The sequence below is a fragment of the Cupressus sempervirens genome, chromosome 5 (genome assembly GCF_028749045.1).
Source record: "Cupressus sempervirens isolate cs-2001-9-10 chromosome 5, ASM2874904v1, whole genome shotgun sequence".
NCBI lineage: Eukaryota > Viridiplantae > Streptophyta > Pinopsida > Cupressales > Cupressaceae > Cupressus > Cupressus sempervirens.
In genome coordinates, this window is record NC_143122.1 from 146,491,635 (window position 1) to 146,513,300 (window position 21,666).

Consider the following 21,666-nt stretch of genomic DNA (forward strand, 5'->3'; position numbering starts at 1 on the left):
TATTGAGAACTACAATCACAACCTGGCAAGTCAAATGATCTCCCTCCTCGTTTCGATCAACGACAACATCCTCTCTCTCTTGGAAAATCTCAAAGACAAGAACCAGATGGAGGAAGATGATAAATAGAATAGAGACAAAGATAGGCTGGATGTGGATAAAGCCAAGGATAGCACTATGGAGCAGGATTTGATGAACACCCAGGATCATAAGGCAGAAGAGCAACAAGAGTGCGTCGAAGTTGCCCAGACCATGCTCGAGATGGAGAAGTAGTCTGCTAGGTTGGGTCTCTGTCCTTTGGTTTTTGTTTCTCCTGGCTTTGGCTTTTTGTCTGGTCTCTATTTTTCTGGTTGGTTCTCTGGCCTTTTTAGTGGGCAGTTGTTTCAGGCTAGGCCTTTGGGCTTATTTTCAGCCGTAAGGCTTATGTTTTGGCTGGGCATTTTTTCGCTTACTTTCAGCCTTTCTTGTTGTTAAACTTATGGGTTTCAGGACCCCTTAAAACCTGTTTACCTTATCAAAAACAAGGAATAAAGAAAGTCTAGTTTGCAAAGGTTATTGATGTGACTACAAATATTTCTTCTTCCCAAAGCTCTCTCAAGATCTCCTTAGGTCATACACTTGACCAACTAGGGCTTCTACTCACCCTAGGCTTCTTAGGATACTAACCAATAGATCCTTATCATTCAATTGATGTACATCCATTAGGCAAAAATACACTTGCTTATTAACTCTCCAAGAACATAGGTAACCCCAATCCTATAATTGCCTCCCAAAGGGGTGGTTGATCATATAGGAGTGCATTAGAATTGCTTCAAGTTCCATACTAAAAAAAAATACTAAATCCGTAATCAAGGTCCATCCATCAAGAAAAAATGTATCCAAATGCTTGTAAAAGGGCTACATGAATTAACCCTCCAATTGTAGTAAAACAAAATTATCTTGAAAACCTCCTTAACAAGGGGTCAAACAAACCACCATTAAAAATATCCTTTTTTGAAACCTTAAGGATTTTAAGGGTCTATGGTTTTCAAATAGTTTGTACTATACTAGCACAATTTTAGGCTTAAAACAAGGGTTTTAAGAGTTTGTATGTTGTTTGATGGAAAACCTTGTTTTTGCACTATTTAGGGCTCCCACCAAGTCTTCCCACTTGGATTGGGGTTACTCCAAAACACCTTATAACATCCTCCAATCTCAAGTTGAAGTATTAGATGTGTTCAACCACACCAACTCTACTTGCTTGGCTTTGTGATCCTTAACCAAGTTACTGGGACTTGCTTAGGGTATCTAGAAAAGTAGTTCCTCAACTTTTTAGGGCCCAATTTCCACTATAAACAATGTACATTTAGTTATGTTCCAAATCCATAATTTTCATACAAAACCTATGGTGGGAAATGGTGTTTTGATTCCATCTTTACAAACAACTTGATTTATGACAACAAGCTAGTAAAAAACAAACTAATTTAACTAAATATGAAAAATGGATAAAATGACAAACTAAAAATGTATAGAATCTTAAATCAACCTATACTAACTCTTCTAATTCAAAAATATCAAAATCTAATCCACATGTTTTCCACAAGAACACAAAAGCTTAAAACTACTATTACAAACTTGTTGCACAATCTATACAGTTCAATTCTAAACTTCCCAAATCCCTAGAATAGCTTTAGAATGGCCTCATATAAGATTTCCACCCACTCCTATCTATTTCAAATAGTTCAAATACCTTCCTGAAAAGGTTTCTTGAAATGCAAGAAAATTTTTGAATGTTGTCATTGACAACATTGACAATAATTGAGCAACTTTTACAACTTATGAAGTTAAGCCCTTAAACTTGCACCAAAATCTATGAAACCTTGCATGATGTATAAATATGACTTAGAAAATCTAAATATGGCTGCAAAACCCTATTTTTACCATTCTACCCTTCTAGTCCATAAGAAACCTAATTTGGCCTAGTATGCAACAAAGAGAAACTTTGCCCTATTTAGGCTTGACAAACCTAACACTCACATTATTAGGACTATATGAGCCCCTTTTATTCACCTAGTGGTGTGGATGGCATCACTACAAGACAAAATCCCAAAGGGAACCCTAGGTCTTCCTTAGCCACCTTGGTGACCCTACACCATACTCCCCCACAAAGAAATGTCATGTCTCTCCTATGGACAATAGGTCATTACTGAGACCTAGCTTGTTGAAATATTCCCCATCAATAAATGTGGCTTCCAAGTCTAGTTTTCCTTCCCACTTGAGAAGGTACTCCATGTACACCTTGTTTCTAATGGATTTCTCTACTCTTGATTCTAAGATCTTTTCAACATCTAAAATTTTGGTGGAAGGAACTACTATAGGTGCCATGTCATATTGAAGTCCTTGATTGTTGGTAGTATCAATATGCAATGTTCCTTTAAACTAAACCAAGCCTTTCACATAAAAAACTAGAGATATGCCCAGATCTGATGGTAAATCCACATTGTATAGATTTGCCCCATACTTGGCTATGATTTTGCAAGGCCCTACTCTCTTCATCTACAACTTAGTAGGTACACCTTTCTATAATATTTCCTTATTTATGTTCACCATGATATAATCTCCAATGGAGAATTGAATGTTTTTTCTTCCTTCATCAACTTTGGCTTTTAACATTTGGGTATTTCTTTGAATGGTCTTTTTGACTTGTTCTTGTATCTCTTTCATGGTTTGGGAAAAATATTCAATATGTCCACTCCTATGTTCCTTTCCTCCAAGATCTCTTAACTCATGAACACTTCTAGTATGCATGCCATAGATAATTTTGAAGGAGCTTCTACCTATGGTTCTATTCCTACTATCATTAGAGGCATACTTTGCTTGGGGAATGATGACATCACAAATTTTTCCATACTCCTTAGTTAGCCATCTTAAGAGATTAGGTAGCACCCTATTGACCACCTTAGTCTAACCATTAGTTTTATGATGGTATGCTGATCCAAAATACAAATTTGCACTAACTCAACCCCACAAAGTCTTCCAAAATGGACTCATAAATTTAACATCCATAATAAAATGATGCTTAATGGAAGGCCATGAATCCTCAAAACCTCTTTGAAGAAAAAATGGCCAATGTGTCTTGCATCATTGGTTGTTTTTCATGGATGAAGGGCCCTATCTTGCTAAACCTCTCAACAATCACATAGATACTGTCATAGCCTTATTTGGTCATGGGCAATCCTACTATGAAATCCATTCTCACACATTCCCATGGTTTGTTAGAGAATAGTAAGGGCTGATAAAGTCTTGCATTACTAATCCATCCTTTAGCTTTCATACAAACCATGTACTATCCCACATACTTAGTCACATCTTTGAGTAGTTTAGGCCAATAATAGAATCCTTGGACTAGTTCTAATGTTTTTCTATCCCCAAAGTGTCCACTTAGACTCCCATTGTGTTTCTCCCATATTAGGTTATCACTTATTGAACCCCTTGGTACACATAATTGACTACCCTTTAAGAGAAACCTATTTTGGAAGGTAAATTCAAAATAATTTCTATGATAGTGGTTCTCAAAATCAGAACATACCTTTTGGGTATGTGCAGGATCATGGTGTGCCAAAAAGTGGCAATGTGAAAAAAATAGAGTTTGAAGACACCTAAAAGCGCTTCAAAATCCGCTCTAACTTTTTTTCACCTATCTAGGAACCAAACCTGGAAGGTAAGGCCGAGCCTTATCGAATATCCGATATGTGATTGGATATCCGATAATTAGAGTAATAATATTATAGCAATATTATTATTTTTTAATATTATTATTATAATAATTATTATTATAATATAATAGTATGATATATTATTTAATATTATTATTATTATTATTATTTAATATTATTATTATTTAATATGATATATTATTTAACATTATTATAATATTAAATAATAATAATAATAATAATAATAATATTATTATTATTATACTATAATAGAATATTATTATTATTATATTATAATCGTATAATATTATACTATAATAATAATATTATAATGTATTATATTATAATAATATATTATAATATATAGTAATGTAATATATATATAAGATATAATATAATAATAAAAAGTAATATATTATAATATAATATATAATAAAAAAGTATAATATATTATAAATTATAATAATATAATATAATACACTATAATAATATAATATTTTATATTATAATATATAGTAAATTAATATAATATATATAAAATATAATACAAAAATATATAAAATGTAATATATATTATATGTTATTGCGGCCATATCGGATATCTGATGTTATATCGGATATCCGATACCTGTGCATAGGATAAAATAAAATCATAGACCCGTGGGCCATCATTTCACATTAATTTGGGGCCAGTATTACCATTATCCATTGGATATCAGATACAAGATCAGATATCAGATATTCAGGTATGTTTTTTTTTTTCCCAACTCTTTTTTAACCTAAATTCAATAGATTTTAGGATGATTTTGTTTGTTTTAGTTGAATCTAGGGTTTTTTTGACAAAAATGGTTAAAATTTAAATTTTTTTTTTAATATATATTACGTTTTTCAATTCAATAGGAATGGATGATCAGAATGATGACACTGATGCAGGGAATAATATTCCTCGTAACCCACTACCAAACGATCCGATACCCCCACAAAACCATCCACCAAACGATCCAGTACCCCCACAAAACCGTCCACCAAATGATCCTCTACCTCGTCAAAACCCTCCTCGAATCAAGGATTTGATAAATGAAAATCTCACCAAGTTGAGAGGTTTGCATAGAACATATAATAATGTACCAACACTGGCTCCTATGTTATCCACGTTAAACACCATAGTGGATAACATTGAAACCGTTACGAACCAACAAAATGCCGCTCTTCGTTGCCATGATGAAATGCACCAGATGTTTGATGATGGTTTGGATTATGACGAGGTCACGGCCCTCGACATAACCAAAGACAATTTGGCTAGCCTTTTTGCTAACCCGAAAATGGGTATACCAATTGACCCAAAAAAATTCAAACTATCAATTAAATGGTGCACAAATGACGCCATAGGTGCAAATTTTTGGGATCGTTGGTGGATGGTCTTTGATATCCCTCCACATGGCAATTTAGACATACCATTTTATTTCCTTAGAAAATTGTATGCAGAATTTGTGTTGAAACTTAAAGTGAACTATTGGAGCATGAAGCCCAGCATGGGCTTAGGACTAGGAGCTCCTCAGAATAGACCCTCTTCCTAGTGGAAGAAACTTGGCACTTTTGTCCCCCCCACTGATATCTCCCCCCCTCCTCGAGTGCAGCATCCAAATATTATGGCAAAGGCTAGCTCTCAGACCATCAGAGCCATTCATAGGCTGAGTAGCCTAATGATATCTCAAGCTAGGTCAGTCCTACCTCCTTGTGTTGATGATGTTGGTGCCAGTTCATCATCGGCTAGCTCATCACATGTTTGTGTTCTGCACACTTGCATTACTTGCAAGAATATTTTCCTGGGTCCCATAGGTGATCTTCTTGAGTAATATTTTGTATTAGATGAGGATACACTAGATGCACATGCAGAGGCTACAGACCTTGATGCGAGAGAGGAGGGGAATGCAGAGGCATGGAATCCTTTGGTGTTGGTACATGTATACATTTTTTTGTTATGACATATGCGATTTAAAGTTAATTTTTATAATATAGTAATTTTAATTTTTAAGCCATACTGACTTTTACATGTACGTGACCTTCATTCATGTTTAGTTGATGATCGAGGAGGAGCTCAGACAGATAGACGATGCTACACTCTCGGCCATTTCATTTGGCCTTGAGACATCTATGGTACATTATGTTGTGTTCACATTTTTTTTTCTATTTGATATTGTAGCATATATGGTTGCTAATCTTTCTTTTATCTTGTAGATACCACTTGCCCTGGGGGGACAAAGTGCAGGGGGTGAGCCAGCATGCACTGACAAAGGAAAGGTAATTAGATATTTTCTATTTGATTAAATATCGATGCATTCTTGTAAAATGTTTGTGGTAATCCCATTTAATTACATTCTTTATTGTATATAGGTTGTGGCTATTAGCGATGAGCTTATATAGATTGGGCGTCCTAGATCATCAGGGATTTCCATTCGCACAAAGAACCCCATTGTATGTATAAGTATCATTTATTTTTTATTTTTCTTATTGATGAAGAGGAAAGTATGATTGTTGTTCCGTACAATTTCTATGATTTTTTCCGTACCAATAATGATTCATGTCTTGCATATGTTCATTACAACTTAAATAGGCTTATATGCACCTATCCAACCAGCCAAGTTGGTTACAAAGGTTTATTTAATCAAACAAATACCAAATTACTACTTTCCCTCCAAAACTAATATGATCGTTTGAATTTGAAATTCAAATTTCAAACTATAGTTTTTATGCATTCCCTAACTGTCTAAACTATTCCATTGACTCAAAATTGGTCATATGGATTTATTAAATGCAACTAAGTATGAAACTATCCTAAGACTACCCCATATGGCTCTTTTGGCCATTTTACATCATGTTGCCCTTAGGTCCTTACTAGGACTTTTATGACTTTTTTCTTTCAAAGTACATTGTTTATTACATAATTCCATTATTGGTTTTAATATATCCTAATTAACAATCAATGATGTCTTTGATCCTCTATCTTCATCTGGTACCAAGGCTCTCTTAGATGATTTAACAGGTGCCCCTGCACCAAACACCCCACCTTCAAAGCAACTCTTGTCCCAAGAGTTAAGGGGTACTATCTTCTTTCCTCCCATCCTTCTAGAGGGATGTTTGCAACTTTGCACCTGCAATGTATTGCCCTGCACACCTACATACAAATCATTAGAAACAAAAAGCATTGGATCCTTGTTACCAATCATGGTAACCTTATTGCCTGTTGATTGTGAACAGTCATGTTTTATCCTTGACAAAGGCTGAATAACTTGTTGTCTGAGGTCATGCTGACCCTGTCTCTTATCCTCCATGTATATGTTCACTTCTTTGTTCACTCTCATCACCAAGGACACCATACTATTCCTATCATCACTCCTTTTGCTGTCACTATCTTCTTGTAAGAAAAATTCTGAGTTTTGTCTTGAACAATCTGATCCTTCATAACCAAAAGAGATGGCTTCAGTCGTAGATCTGTCATATCATGTTTACTCTCCCTCTACTCTTGCAAGTCCACAAACTCTTTCCTCATCATGACCAGTCAAAGGATTTAGCTTAAACTTCACACCATCTTTGTGTACTATATAAACATTTGATGAGCCAAAATGAATAGTGTTCCTTGAGGCTTGCCAAGGCCTTCCAAGGATTACGTGGCATCATGTCATTAGAATGACATCACATATAACTTGATCTTTATATTCTCCTATAGAGAAACCCACTATTGCTTGCTCCCTTACAACAATATTTTGTGGATCACTGACCCAAGATGCCCTATATGGTCTATCAATAGGATACTTCTTCAATCCTAGTTTATTTACCATTTCATAAGACACTAAATTATCAAAGGAACCAAAGTCTATTATCATCTTACAAATCTTACCATGGCTCATGCAATTTGTCCTAAAAATGGATCGTCTGGTCTCCTTTTGTTGCTGCATTTGTGGTCCTCTTCTCACCATCAAAGATTCTCCTTCAAGTTCAGGGTCTGCATTATCGTACTTCTTTTCTTCCTCTTCTCCTTGGGTCAAGGTAACTCTCCTCTCCTCCTTCCTGAAGTCCACACCTTTCTTAGGGGACTTGTAGGATTGATTGCCTACTCCTCCACATGTGAAGCATTTACCTGTGAAAAAACTATTACCTCTTCTACTTCCAAATCTTCCTCCCCTGAAACTTCCTCTTGTCTTAGATGTAATCTCTTTTCCTTTATCTTTATCTTGGTTGTTTGAAGTGTGAAATTGACTTCTTACACCTCTTCCTCTCATTGTTCCACCTCCTCTCTAATTTGCTTGCCTCTTATTCTTTCTTTTCAACTTCTCCTCTACCTGGATTGCCAACTGAAAACATTCTCCAAGTGTTCTTGGTACATTCAATCCTATTTCATCTTGAATATTTTACTTGAGGCCATTAATGTATCTAGCCACCTTCTCATCTTCATCTTCCAGTCCTCCCCTAATACTCAGGGTATGGAATTGCTCAGTATAGGACATGAAATCCATATCCCTCTATTTCAAATTGTTCCTTCTTATCTTTATTTGGATTGCTAAATCACACAGAAAGAATTGATTTCTCACCATGGTCTTCATTCTCTCCCAATTTGAAATCTTATTCAATCCCCTTTTGATGCAGAGTCTATAGAAACTACCTTCCAGAAGCCAATAAATGGCTGTCACAATCCAACTTAGGATTCTAGGACTTCTCACAAGTCCTCTTACCCACTACGGGTATACTCAACCTCCAAGCCAAACAAGACAATCCCAGTTCAAAAGCCTCACCAACTGTCACCAGAAATGGAGACAATCATGGACATACTATTCCAACCCAAAAGCAACAATTTTTTTGGTTCCACCAAACTCTCAACACACCTTTGCACTTCTAAGCCTACAAACCTTGTAGCCTTTCAATTAGCTTCTTTGCACTTTTCTCCCAGTATCCCTTAATAGCATAGGGACTTCTCCATAGGTCCAAACACCCTTCTTGGAACCTACTAAGAATCCAAAAGCTTTTGGGCTGATCTTGCTCCAGCACCTTCCAAACTACTTCTTGGTACCTAGGCCTAGGTGATCAAGTTAGGCTAGGGCTTCAAGGAAGAATGGGAAAGGTGGGTTCCCAAGACCCAAAAGACTTAAGGAAATCTCAAACACACTCAATGCATCCAAATCCAGCACTCAAAATAATCAGAAGTGCCCGCAACCATGACTGTCACCAATTACCTTACAAAAATCGGTCAAGCACATAGGCTTGCTTGACCTAGGGCCGAATTGGAAAAATAGTTTCCCTTCTCTCTAGGCCTCCAACCTCTGGAATTATGTTTAATAGTCTCCTAACTTGCATATCCCTCAGTTTTAGAGGGTGCCACCAGTAGGAATGCAAGTTAGGGATGCATTTGTGGAAGGGTCTAGGAAACAAGGCTTTTCAGACCACCTTCTACTAAAATGAAGATAACTTTTAAACCCCAACTCCTTTTTGAGTCAAAACAAAACCAAAAGTTTCCTAACTCACCCCTACAGCTATTTAATATACTTAGTAATCATAAAAGTTCCATACAGATCTGTACTAAAGTAATAGCCGAGCAATTAGCAGTAAATTTCCAAAAAATTGAAGTTTTTATTGTTTTTTCTCCAAACCACCGTACACTCTGATCTCAACGTTTCAAATGAGATCACATATGACATATATAAAGGTCTACATGACTGTTGGAACAACCATATAGGCATTCCCAACCATAAAAAAAACAAAAAACCACTTTTTGCTAATACTGTTTAGACTCTAAATACCCTATTCTAAGGCCTTTTGGTCCCATGGAGTCACTTGGTTTATAACCACACCAAAATGCTCGTGGGCCTTACATGTTCCTTTATTAAAAAACATAGACCAACTTGTAAAATATGGACCATACCTTTATTCCAACTTCCTAATCTACTTGAATCCTCTCTTTCATGGAGTGGGAAGGTTTCCGGCAACATAGATACTTGTTCCCCCTTGCCACATAGGTTAGGTGCCCTACACCACCTTTCCTCTCTCTCATTCTGAACACTAGTCCACCAAGTGAGTGTTGTTCCTCTTAGTCTTGCTTTTGCTACTTTTACCTTCTTATTTACCTCTATGTCTTCAAGGTCAAAGTAGTTCTCAAGGGCCTCTATCCACCCTAGCACTTCTTCACTATCCATTTTACCCTAGTATATTGGCAAATCAATATGGTTCTTCCCACCATTACCTTGTACTACCTTAATGATTCTCATAAATCTCCTTTCTTTAGGATCATCTGTTGTCTCATGCTCTTGCCTTGCATTACCAACCTCTTCTTCTTCATGGTTCTCTCCATGATTTCTTCCTCTAACCTCTTCTCCTCCAGGTTATTGCCTTTCCTTTTCTAAGGATTCTATGCTTGCAATAATTTGCAACCTCTCTCTTCTCATCTATCTTTCTTCCCTCACTCTAGATCCTTCAAGTTCTCTCCTCTCTCTTTTCTCTCTTGCCAACTCTTCTCTCAATTCTTCAAGTTCTCTAGCCATTTGATTTTTAGGAGGCATTTTCACAACAAGTTTTCTTCCTTCCCAAGGGCCAACTCACTGATTCTTTGTCTTTCCTCACCAAGAAATTTCTAGACACCACTTATGTACCTTTCAACTCTGGGACACACAAGGAGGAATTAGACACTCCAAGGCTTCAACAAAGGGACCAGCACACTAAGGATGACAAAGAATCCTATGATGATGAAACCTACAACTTATCTACTCTGAAAAGACCCTGTTGATGCTCTAATACAATTTGATGTAGAGAATGGAGGATCTAACCACAAACTTGCAAATTCAAGCACAATATGGAATCAACCCCTATGTTTCAATGGTGTTCCCAAATGCACACAATGCCACCAAAGACTCCAAACTTGGATTTACATTCACCAAGTGTTCCCTCCACCTCTACACACCTTAAAAAACTTCAAAAAACATGTTTCTAAGGTTTCCAAACCCACAAATCTTCAATAGATACAAAAGAGACCAATTTTTCCCTTTACTAGGCTATTCTCTTCTTTGGATCAGTAGACCCTGTTTTCTTGATTTTTCTCCAAAACTTTCCAAAAAAACAAGAAAATAAACTAGCTTTTCAGATACTTTTTTTTTAGTTTTATAACATATCCAAAAATCAGATATCACTCCTTTGGAAAGATTGTATGGAACATGGCAGTTTGTCTCAGAATTAGGCCTAATTAGACCACTTTTACAAAGAAAGTACCCTTCAAACTTTCAATCCGACTTAATAATTTTTCATAGTCTCTATTAATGTTCTAAATCAAAGGATTTTCAAGATTATAGGTCTTGGTCACACTCCTAAACACCCAAACTTCAAAACCCTCCTTAAAATGGCTGAAAAACTAGGGCCTGCTTGATCAAACTCCAAAACTCAATTCTAGAACTTCTCCTCTAGTATTCACCATGAATTTACATATATAAGATGATATTACCACTCATTCCAATATTAGAAATAACTTACAGAAAAAAGGATTCTTCAAGTTGCTCTTGAAAACTAAGCACTTTCATTCAATTTTCTGAGACAATCCATACAAATCTGACCCTCTAGGCTGTACAATCACAATTTATAAGTTTCAAGGGATGGTTAGTAACCCCCTCAACCACCTCCAATCAGTTTCATTTGTTAACTCTTCATAAAATTTAAATTATGGAGTTTCCCTCCAAAAAACACATAACCGTTACTATTCAAATTTCTAACTATTAAACTATGCTTTTAATGGGCTTATTGAATGTTTTGACTTGTCTAATGACAAGATATGATAATGAAAACCTAAATGAACCTATAAAATAACTCATCTACCATATGAAATCCTAAAATCCTATCTCATGCCCAATTACAACTTTTTTCCACATAAGAGTCCAACATTATAACTTTTTATGCTTCTATGAGCCATAATTGGTGCAAGGATTGCCCAATTGACTTCAAGAGATGCTCCATGACCTCTATAATGCATTGGATCTTCAATGTTCCCCTGATGAGCATGGGATGCTCCTACATCACTTATCTTCATAAATAAATTCAAAACTAATTTCCGCGATATTAACAACTACTATTTTGTATCTCATAGGAGACTCTTAGTGCACATGAGGTCCGACGGGAGAGTTATGTAGATTTGATGATGCGGCCACTCTCTCCTCAGGTAGAGCCTACAATAGTAAGTTTTAGTTTGAATTAATGATTAAATATGTTATAAATTTAGCATTGATGAGTTATAATGTTATAGTTTAAATTATAGATTGATCTGACAAACGTATTTGAACATATATAGCTCACAATTAGTGAGGTAACATCATTGCTGATGGCATATGAGAGGACTCCTGACCAGTACAGGAGGTCAATGAGAGAGGTATTTATTATGAAATTTTGATAGTATAAATCTTCATTACAAAAATTATCATTATGCATTTGAGTAATTCAATGTTAGATATAAAGAATCATATAAATTTAGTAGTCTAACTTTTGGTTTTCCTTTTTTGTTTATGTAGGACGCATCTGATCCACCTAGTGTAGTGAAGAGGCTACATTTTGATCATCCACTAGCACCCTAGGATAGTATAGTTGTCATCGGATGCATCATGAGACATTTTGAGATGGCATATGCCACATTGTATACATAAACATTGATATTATACGCATTCTGATGACATGATCAACCACATTTTGTATATGGATCTATGTACTTTGATATATATTTGAGTACTTTTTCTATGGATACATGATCTTTGATATATATTTGTGTAAAATTTTGTCTATGGATACATGTATTTTGATATATATTTTTGTCATTTATTTGCAGAATGATATACATATTAATTTAGTATCTAGTAATGTTCAATTTATCATGGATCATGTGTATTGTTCATGTTTATGTAATATCATTACTTTTGATTATGTTTGTTATATTTGATTCAAATGTAATAATTTTTGAATAAAATTTTAACAACGTTTATTATCAAATTTGGATGCAATGTATAATTTGAAGTGCTATCATAACATAAACACACTTGTTAACATCCTAAACAAGGTTCAGATAACCCCAAATCTGATTTGAAACTCCACCTTCAACCTTGAAACTAACTCTTGGCTTCAAATCTAATCTCAACATAGTTAACAACTCCACTCCTCAACCATGGATTCTATTATCAACCACCAAGTCATTCATAGATTTATAATCTTTGATAACTATCACTTCACTTTGTTACTATCCTCATACTACAACTTTTCAATTTCAACAAAACCTCAAAATATATCAACTTAAAAGACTTGATTGGATGGTTCATCAATAGCCCTCACAAGCTCTGAGTTATTTCAGGCCTCAATATCACCATCCTGTAGCATTCAATGGTTCATCAATAGCCCTCACGAGCTTCGAGTTATGACCCTCGAAAGATCGACCTCGAAACACACTTAGAGCACCTTGGAGACTCCTCGGTATGAGGTGCCGGTGGACGATGGATGGTCTCTGTGGCCAGAACAAGGGTGTCACAAGGGTTTGACTGCCCACCCAAAGTTAATGGCACTGATGATTTGATGCCAAGATCAGCGGTTTCAAAGTTATGTTGTGGTGCACCTATGAACTGAGGTACACTGCGAGTTTTGGCATCGAGCAAGATCGCTGTGCTGAATCCAAATGGAACGTGATCTCTCAAAAATGAGATAGGTTATTTTAGGCCTCAACATCACCATCCTGTAGCATTTTATAGTTCATCAATAGCCCTCACGAGCTTCGAGTTATGACCCTCAAAAGATTGACCTCAAAACACACTTAGAGCACCTTGGAGACTCCTCGGTACGGGGTGCCCACAGATAATGGATGGTCTCTGTGGCTGGAACAAGGGTGTCACTAGGGTTCACTTTCCCACTCGGAGCTAATGGCACTGATGATTTGATGCCAAGATCAGTAGTTTCAAAGTTACATTGTGGTGCACCTATGAACTGAGGCACACTGTGAGTTTTGGCATCGAGCGAGATTGTTGTGCCGAATCCAAATGGAATGTGATCTCTTGAAAATGAGATAGGTTATTTTAGGCCTCAGCATCACCGTCCTTTAGCATTCAATAGTTCATCGATAGCCCTCACAAGCTCCGAGTTATGACCCTTGGAAAATCGACCTCAAAATGCACTTAGAACACCTTGGAGACTCCTCAGTACGGGGTGCCTACGGATGATGGATGGTCTCTATGGCCAGAACAAGGGTGCCACTAGGGCTCACCTACCCACCTAGAGATAATGGAATTGACAATTCGATGCTAAGATCAACGATTTCAAAGTTACGCTATGGTGCACCTGTGAACTAAGGCACACTACGAGTTTTGGCATCGAGTGAGATCGTTGTGCCAAATCCAAATGGAATGTGATCTCTTTAAAATGAGATAGGTTATTTTAGAGCTCAGCATCACCATCTTGTAGCATTTGACAATTCATCAATAGCCCTCATGATCTCTAAGCTATGATCCTTGAAAGATCGACTTCAAAATGCACTTAGAGCACCTTGGAGACTCCTCGGTACGAGGTTCCCATGGATGATGGATGGTCTTTGTGGCTAGAAAAATGGTGTCACTAGGGTTCACCTACCCACCTGAAGCTAATGGCATTGATGATTCGAATGGTTCTAGCCGTTAGAAGTTAGATTTTGAAAAGTTGTCAAGAAAATTGCAAAAGTTGCTAAGCAAGTTTTTGCAATTTTTGCACTAAGACAAGTTTTATTAAAAAGTTTTTTGCAAATGGATTCTACAAACTCCTAGGGACCCTAATAATGTTCTAAAAATCTAGACTTACCTAAAAAACATGAAATTTATCAAAAATCCACTTTATTGGAAAAATTGATGGCCAAGGCTTATAGTTGCACAATGGGGCCTTGTGTCCATTACAAATGTGGATGGTCACAGGGAGATCATTAGATCTATCCCTAGACCTTATTACATCAAGACAAGAAAAATTATTATGTGCTTTGCACTAGTGTTCCATGTCTTGATGTGATAAAAAAGTGCATAGAATGGTTAGTGATTGTGCATACCTCATGTATGCGTTACTTGATTTATTTATTTTCGATGAGATGTAGTTGATATGTGATCAATTAACAAGCTTTTTGGTGTAGAGGATAGGGTGATGGACCCAAGTAACCACCCAAAATGAGCAAGATTGTGGTTGTGTTCCTAGTGACCCTTCTAGGTCCTGATAGGAAAATCCCACAAACAGTCAACTCTAGGATGTTTTTAGGCTTTAATAGGTTTTTTCTAGCCTATCTAACATGTTCCAAACATCATCTTCAAGTTTCAACACCTCTGGAGCAAAAATGCATAGCAAGCCAAAATGTTGTCAATGCCAATTTTCAATTTCTATAACAACATCAAGGCAAATTGGTAGATATCTTTTGATTTTCCCAAGTGACTCTCTGAAACAATGACCTTTTCAAGTACCCTTTATCCTTATACAAAATATGGGTTAGATGATGAATTCATGGGTAGAAATATTTATCCATGTCAAAGACAGTCTGTACAATGATAAGGTACAAGTCATACCAACACAAATGAGCCATAGGGGTAGATTAGAGATAGTTTCTTATTTAGATGCATTTAATTTGTGTACAATTAATCCATGGGACAGAAACTATAGTGATAACATGTCTGACTAACCCTTAATATGCAAAAGGAATGAAGATCTGCAAGTTAAAGCGAAGAATATGCAAGTTTGAGTGGTGAAAGGATTGATTTGGGTACCCAAATGAGTGCTAACTGTTACACAGCCGTACATTTGGCTGAATGAGGTATACTTTTTATTTTGATAACCTTTGAAGATAAGTTGAATGAATGGTGAATCCTGAATTTTAGGTCTTGGAAGTGCGTGATTGACCTAGATTGATGATACCCTAGGATTTGAGGGTTTTTAGGCATGAAAGTGGGGCTTTTGTATCAAATAACCTTATAGAGTGAAATTTATGATTGATTTGTCTATCTGGGCATGAAATATGATGATTCCATGAATTTGGTGGAGTTTGGAGAGGTATTGGGCATAGTTGCTTTGTAAAAGTGGCCTTATTAGGCCTAATTATGAGACAAACTGCCCTGTTCTATACAATCTTTCCAAAGGAGTGATATCTAATTTTTCGATATGTTATAAAAATATAAAAAGGGTATTTGAAAAGCCTATTTATTTTCTTGGTGTTTTGGAAAGTTTGGGAGAAAAATCAAGAAAACAGGGTCTACTAATCCAAAAAAGAGAATAGCCTAATCAAGGAGGCTAACTTGGGTTTATACATGAAATTGGTTTGGGGATTGTAAAACCTATTTAAAAATGTCATTTTGAGTCTAGGAAAATGCTTTGTGGGGTTGGAATAGTTAGTTGAAGGTATATTCCAAAAGTGTGCATGTGAAGCGATTAGGTGCCTTGAAGAAGCCTAGAAAACCTTGTGAAATCATTCAACTTTGTGAAGTTATTTTTGTTACCTCCTTGGCTCTAAATTAGCCTCCTTGACCATGGATGATGCAAAGATATCATAATGGAAGAAAGGATCAAGCCAACTCCTACACAACCTTCAAGGAGATAGGAGAACTAGATACCAAACTAGGGTACACACACCACACACAAAACAAAATAAGATACACACAAGAATATACACAAACCAAGAAATTCCATTTTCATTCCCAAGCCTCAAAATGACCTACAATTGTCAATAATGGACTGCTTCAACAAAACAACAATAAACACCATTTTATCAAGCTTGCACAATAGACCACTCTAAGGGCCCAATAAATAGAGTGAAGGTGTGCCAAACCCAAGTGGAGAAGCCAACAAATCACCAAGCATCATGCCTTCACAAGGCTTCAAATTCCAAAAAAACAATGCCATGCCTTCACAAGGCTTCAAGATGCAAATATATTTCTTTTCAAAAATTCTCTATTTATCACCCCAACTGTAAAATAAGTTGTGGCACATGGAGACCATACTTCATTCTTTTACCCTCTTCCCTCCAAGGGAAGAGAATCTACAGTTATGGGATGGCCCAACTAGCCCCTTCACTCATAAGGCCACTACTTCCCTCCCAAGGATGAGTAATGCATTGAACACCTATAAAAAAACACAAAGAAGAAAACAACACCCATAACAATCGACAAGAAAAAAAAAAACCACAACAACACATAAGGAAAAACAATGAGAAACAAATGTCATCCAAACTACCCATTATAGGAAAGAAACGACATTTGCAATACCAATTTTGTAGTAAGAACATTAGTTACACAACATGAGAAGAGAACCAACCTTGGTCCAAGTTATAGAAAGATGGTTGATGAAGAGCTCCCTTCCAATTCTCCAAAATTCTTTAACTCCTAAGCTTGTCTCCCAAAGTTGGAGAGTGGGCAATGATTTTTCCAACCATGGAGAAAACCCTTAAAAGAGATCCACACATTTCCTATAATCCTCTTGGTGAAAGTGTGGGATCTCATTGGTCACTCTTCCCAAACCCTTACAACTTCTAAGTTTAGAAACTAGAAAAATGGATTTATAAAGGAAAAAAGTCTTTGCACAAAAATGAAAGGTTGTCTAACCAAGGTCATGCTTCCAAAAGTTGATTTTTGTCCATCTTGGAAAACCAACTTTAGGGAGGCCTCTCAAGTCAACTAAGGGTTTCCTGTTGTTAAAATTGACCCTTACCATAGGTATACCAAGTGGGCTTGGTAAAACAGGCCTAACTTAGCCCTAGGTTCTCATATGACCCTCTAAAAACCCAGTTAAAGTTTACATACAAATTTCTAGATATTTGGCCCATCCTAAGGCTCTCTAACCAAGTGTAGATCATATGGGAAGTCTAATAGGATAATATGGTCAAGGTAGGGTTCACATGTTTTTTTGGTGGACATGTCACACATACACATCACATATGTCAAGTGGCACCACAATTACACATCACAACACACATGGCATTGTCCACCTAGGAGTTACACATTTACAAATAATAATTAACAACTACACTAATTCAATAATACATGCAAGAATAAGACACTATTAAAAATGAGGTCTTGTCTCTCAATATACACAACCTTGGCTAACTGTTTCACTTAAGTTTGGTGCTAATTCTCCAAATTTAATTCCATGGATTTCCCTGCACAACTCAACTCAAGTATCAGTAGTCCAAGAAGTTCTATATAAACTCTTCAGTACTTTCTCAAGATGACTTATAGCATTTTAGGTGCACGTTTTTCCAACAAGACAAGGAATTGTACATGAGATTCTCCTTTTTCAATGGTGACATCATGAGAATTGTTCACATGTCTGAGCAAAGTGAACTTGCTCATACCAAAATGGGAGAGCCATGTGAATAAATAGATGACAATTTTAAGAACTCAAGGAGAGGATTTAGGGAGTGTGTGTAGCATGTAAACAATTTCAAGGTTTCCCTATTTATGAAGGACATGAATATGGTTTTTGGGTGAGAATTTTGATAATTTTTTTCTAGTAGGATTAAAAATTCTAATCACTCTTTCATCTAGGTTTTATCTCCTTTTCCTTTTCTCCATCTAGATACCCTACTTTATGATTTTAAGATTGTTTATTCCTTTGAATTTTAGTATAGAATATGATATGCCTCTTTTTCGGTGCTAATCATGAGCCCAATGGATTTTAGTATCCAGTAACTATTTAGGTTGGATACAAAGTAAGGTGAACATAAACTTGTAAAAGTCAATTATCCAGTAAAATCCTCACATCATTTGCTATGCATCTCTGTCAAGATAGTCAAATTCATAAAATAGTAAAGCGTTGTAATTTAACAATCAACAACTAATTTTATCATATCATGGCTAACATAATGGTTCACTTGAAAAATTAAAAATCATACATAATTTCAACCATGGAACCACTTCTTGACCTAATACAATTTGCATCTACTATTTTATTAATGCTTCTTTCATGTCCTAGAAACCATATGCATATAACATGTATATATATGATGGTAAACATCAACTAGCAGATCTTAGCATTTTCTCACCACCTCTATTTTATCAATTCATAACTCACCCAATAGAATAAATTAACACCTTTCTAAGGAACTCCCATCTAAATTTACATTTACATGTAAGTGACTATTGAGTATCAATGTCTAATAACATTTTAGCATAAACATTTGGATTAAATACCTTCACAAACTTTCATGTTTCATCAACACATGACCCATAATTCATTTTCACAAAATAAATTCCACATAATTTACCTATAAGATGAGTATATAACACCCGTCATAACATAATTTCCAATTTAAGATAGAGTCAAAGCTCAAATTGCATTCTCATAGGATCCAAAACACTACAAAAGGTTTCAAGACTTACCTTCCACAAGTACAACCAAAAACCACATGCACCCAATTCAATGCAAATATGACAACCTCCCTCAAAATGGGCATAATGAGGATTTTTCTGTTAGGAGTTACAATTTTTATTGCAAATTTTCTTGTTAATGGATTCCACAAATGCCTAGGGACCCTACTATTGTTATAAACACCTAGACCACCTAAAAAATATAGAGATAACAAAAAATCCACTTTATTGGACCAATTGATGCCCAAGGCTTATAGTTGCACCATGGGGTCTTGTATCCATTACAAAAGTAAAAATAATAAGTAAAATATACAATGGAAACCTCACACCATAAAAAATAATGAAATGCATTGATAAGACTTGTAGTAAAAGGCTTACATGTACTTGTAATCATAAAATCACTTTTTCTTTGAATGCCTCATTGTGAATGAGTATTCAAACTTATTGACACATTCCCCAAATTATTTTTTAAGAAATCAAGTATTCTAATTGTTCATCCATTTCCTAGATTTTTCTTATTTGATTAGTTTGATCAAAATAGTTTTAATAATCATAATGTCACCTCTATGTCAAATAAGAAAAAAGCCAAACTTGTAATAAGATATACGCAAACAATTATCTTTCATGTAGTTATAAATGCTCTTAAAATTGTCCTTATAGACTTGTATCACATGCAAATATGATTTGCAAGAACTTGTTCAATATCTTCCTCTTATAATTCCTTACAAAGAACCTACCAAAATACAAATTACAATGTGCAACTAATTTAACCTATCTTTTTCATTATTACAAAAATCATATACAAAAAATGTTCACATTTTACATCATAATAGATCATAAATCTTATGAATTCTCCCAAACACCACCCCACCCCTCCCCAAATCTTCATGATGTACCTACATTCCAATATCATAAAAAAAATTAGTAACTTATTGTATTAAATAAGATAGTCATCAGTTCATTGAATCATTATGAAGAAAATAACATAAGAAGTAAATATACCTCGTCGAGTGTTCCAGTAGGGTCCTCTCTCTATTTTAGGGTCTCCAATAGGGCTTCATGATTAGCATTAGCAATAGTAAAAGGTTCTTTTACTTTTGGTCTTCCTTGATGCTTCAAAAACTTTACATTTGTTGCTATAATAAGATGCAAATATATGAGAATTATTTTGTTCTTCTAATAGTCTTTGAATGTAGGAATTCCATTCTTTCTAAGCATGTATGTCTGTAGCCATGTTCCAGCGACAACCACTAAACTAGTAGGATATGTGAATCCATCATCATCTATGATTGATTGTGAAAGTTTTTTTTTACCTCTTACACAACATGCTAACCAATAATCAAATTTCTCATCATTCCCCTGTGGTGCAACCAATGCAAAGACATGTCCTGGCTGAAGTAGATCTGATAAATGGTTATGCTCAAGTGAACTTTCCAAGTCATCATTTCTGATAGAGGGTATGATAGACAATGGATTAAGATAATGTGGAGCCCATGTGTCCACCCACTCACTTGACTCACAGTGATCCCAATCACACTGAAAAACAACTAGGACAAAAGAAAGCTAGCTGTCGTGTCCAAATGGTCCATGTACTAGAATCAGAGCTTTGGAATGAATGCATTTTTGATGAGTCTCTCACTATAGCACAATCTAATCTATTAGCTATGGACCCTTCCTCAACCAACCAAAATAAATTTCATACCATTGAATCAAGAGTCCCTCCTATGATAATGCTAAACTACACCAATCAACAATGCTATGAGCATCAAGGAGCTCTGCTGTAGAAACCTTCAGTTGCTCCTTAACTAGATCTCTCTTCACACATGCCCCTACTCCATCATGTTCCCCTTTTCCATGGCTGGACTGAAAAAAAATCCAAATATGAGGCACCCCTCTCTCTACATGCATCCTACACATCTAATAAAACATGCGAGCATTCTTGAATTGACCTATACAATTATCTGACCAAATGATATGTATATCCATAGCAATTGCATGCTCATGTAAGAAATCAAAATAATTCTTGAAAGAATGTTGCACAAACTCATGAGAGTGAGATCTATCATCACTCATATAAAAATGATACTCTCTAATAATCTTTTGATTATCTTCCGCACTATCAAGCACATGTCTATATGTTATGTGAATGAAAAAAGCAATCTAAATAGAGTTGTAATACTAAGATTGTGTCTCATTTTGAGATTGCAATGTGTAGTTCTTAGTAAAATCAACAACTGATACAATAATGCCAATGGGAAAAGTATCCTTACACATTCTAAATTGTTGATCCAACCACTGAGACTTGTGACTATGTCTTGCATACTTGTAGAAAATATTTTCCTTGAAATCTGAAATAAAACTAGCCACACTAATATCTTTTCCAACCAATTCACATCTAGAGCTCTCACCCTCACTCTTCAATGTGTATTTCACCATTTCATATACCTTCATTTTCACTATTGTCTTTCCAAGATCTTGTTCGCACCCCTCATGGAAACATGTGTCAAACTTGGAGAAGCCACCACATTCTGAACACTTCTCATTTAAGCAAGTATTTCTATAAAAGAAACAACCATCAACTTTACGACATAAAAGTTGATTTAGCAAGTCTCTT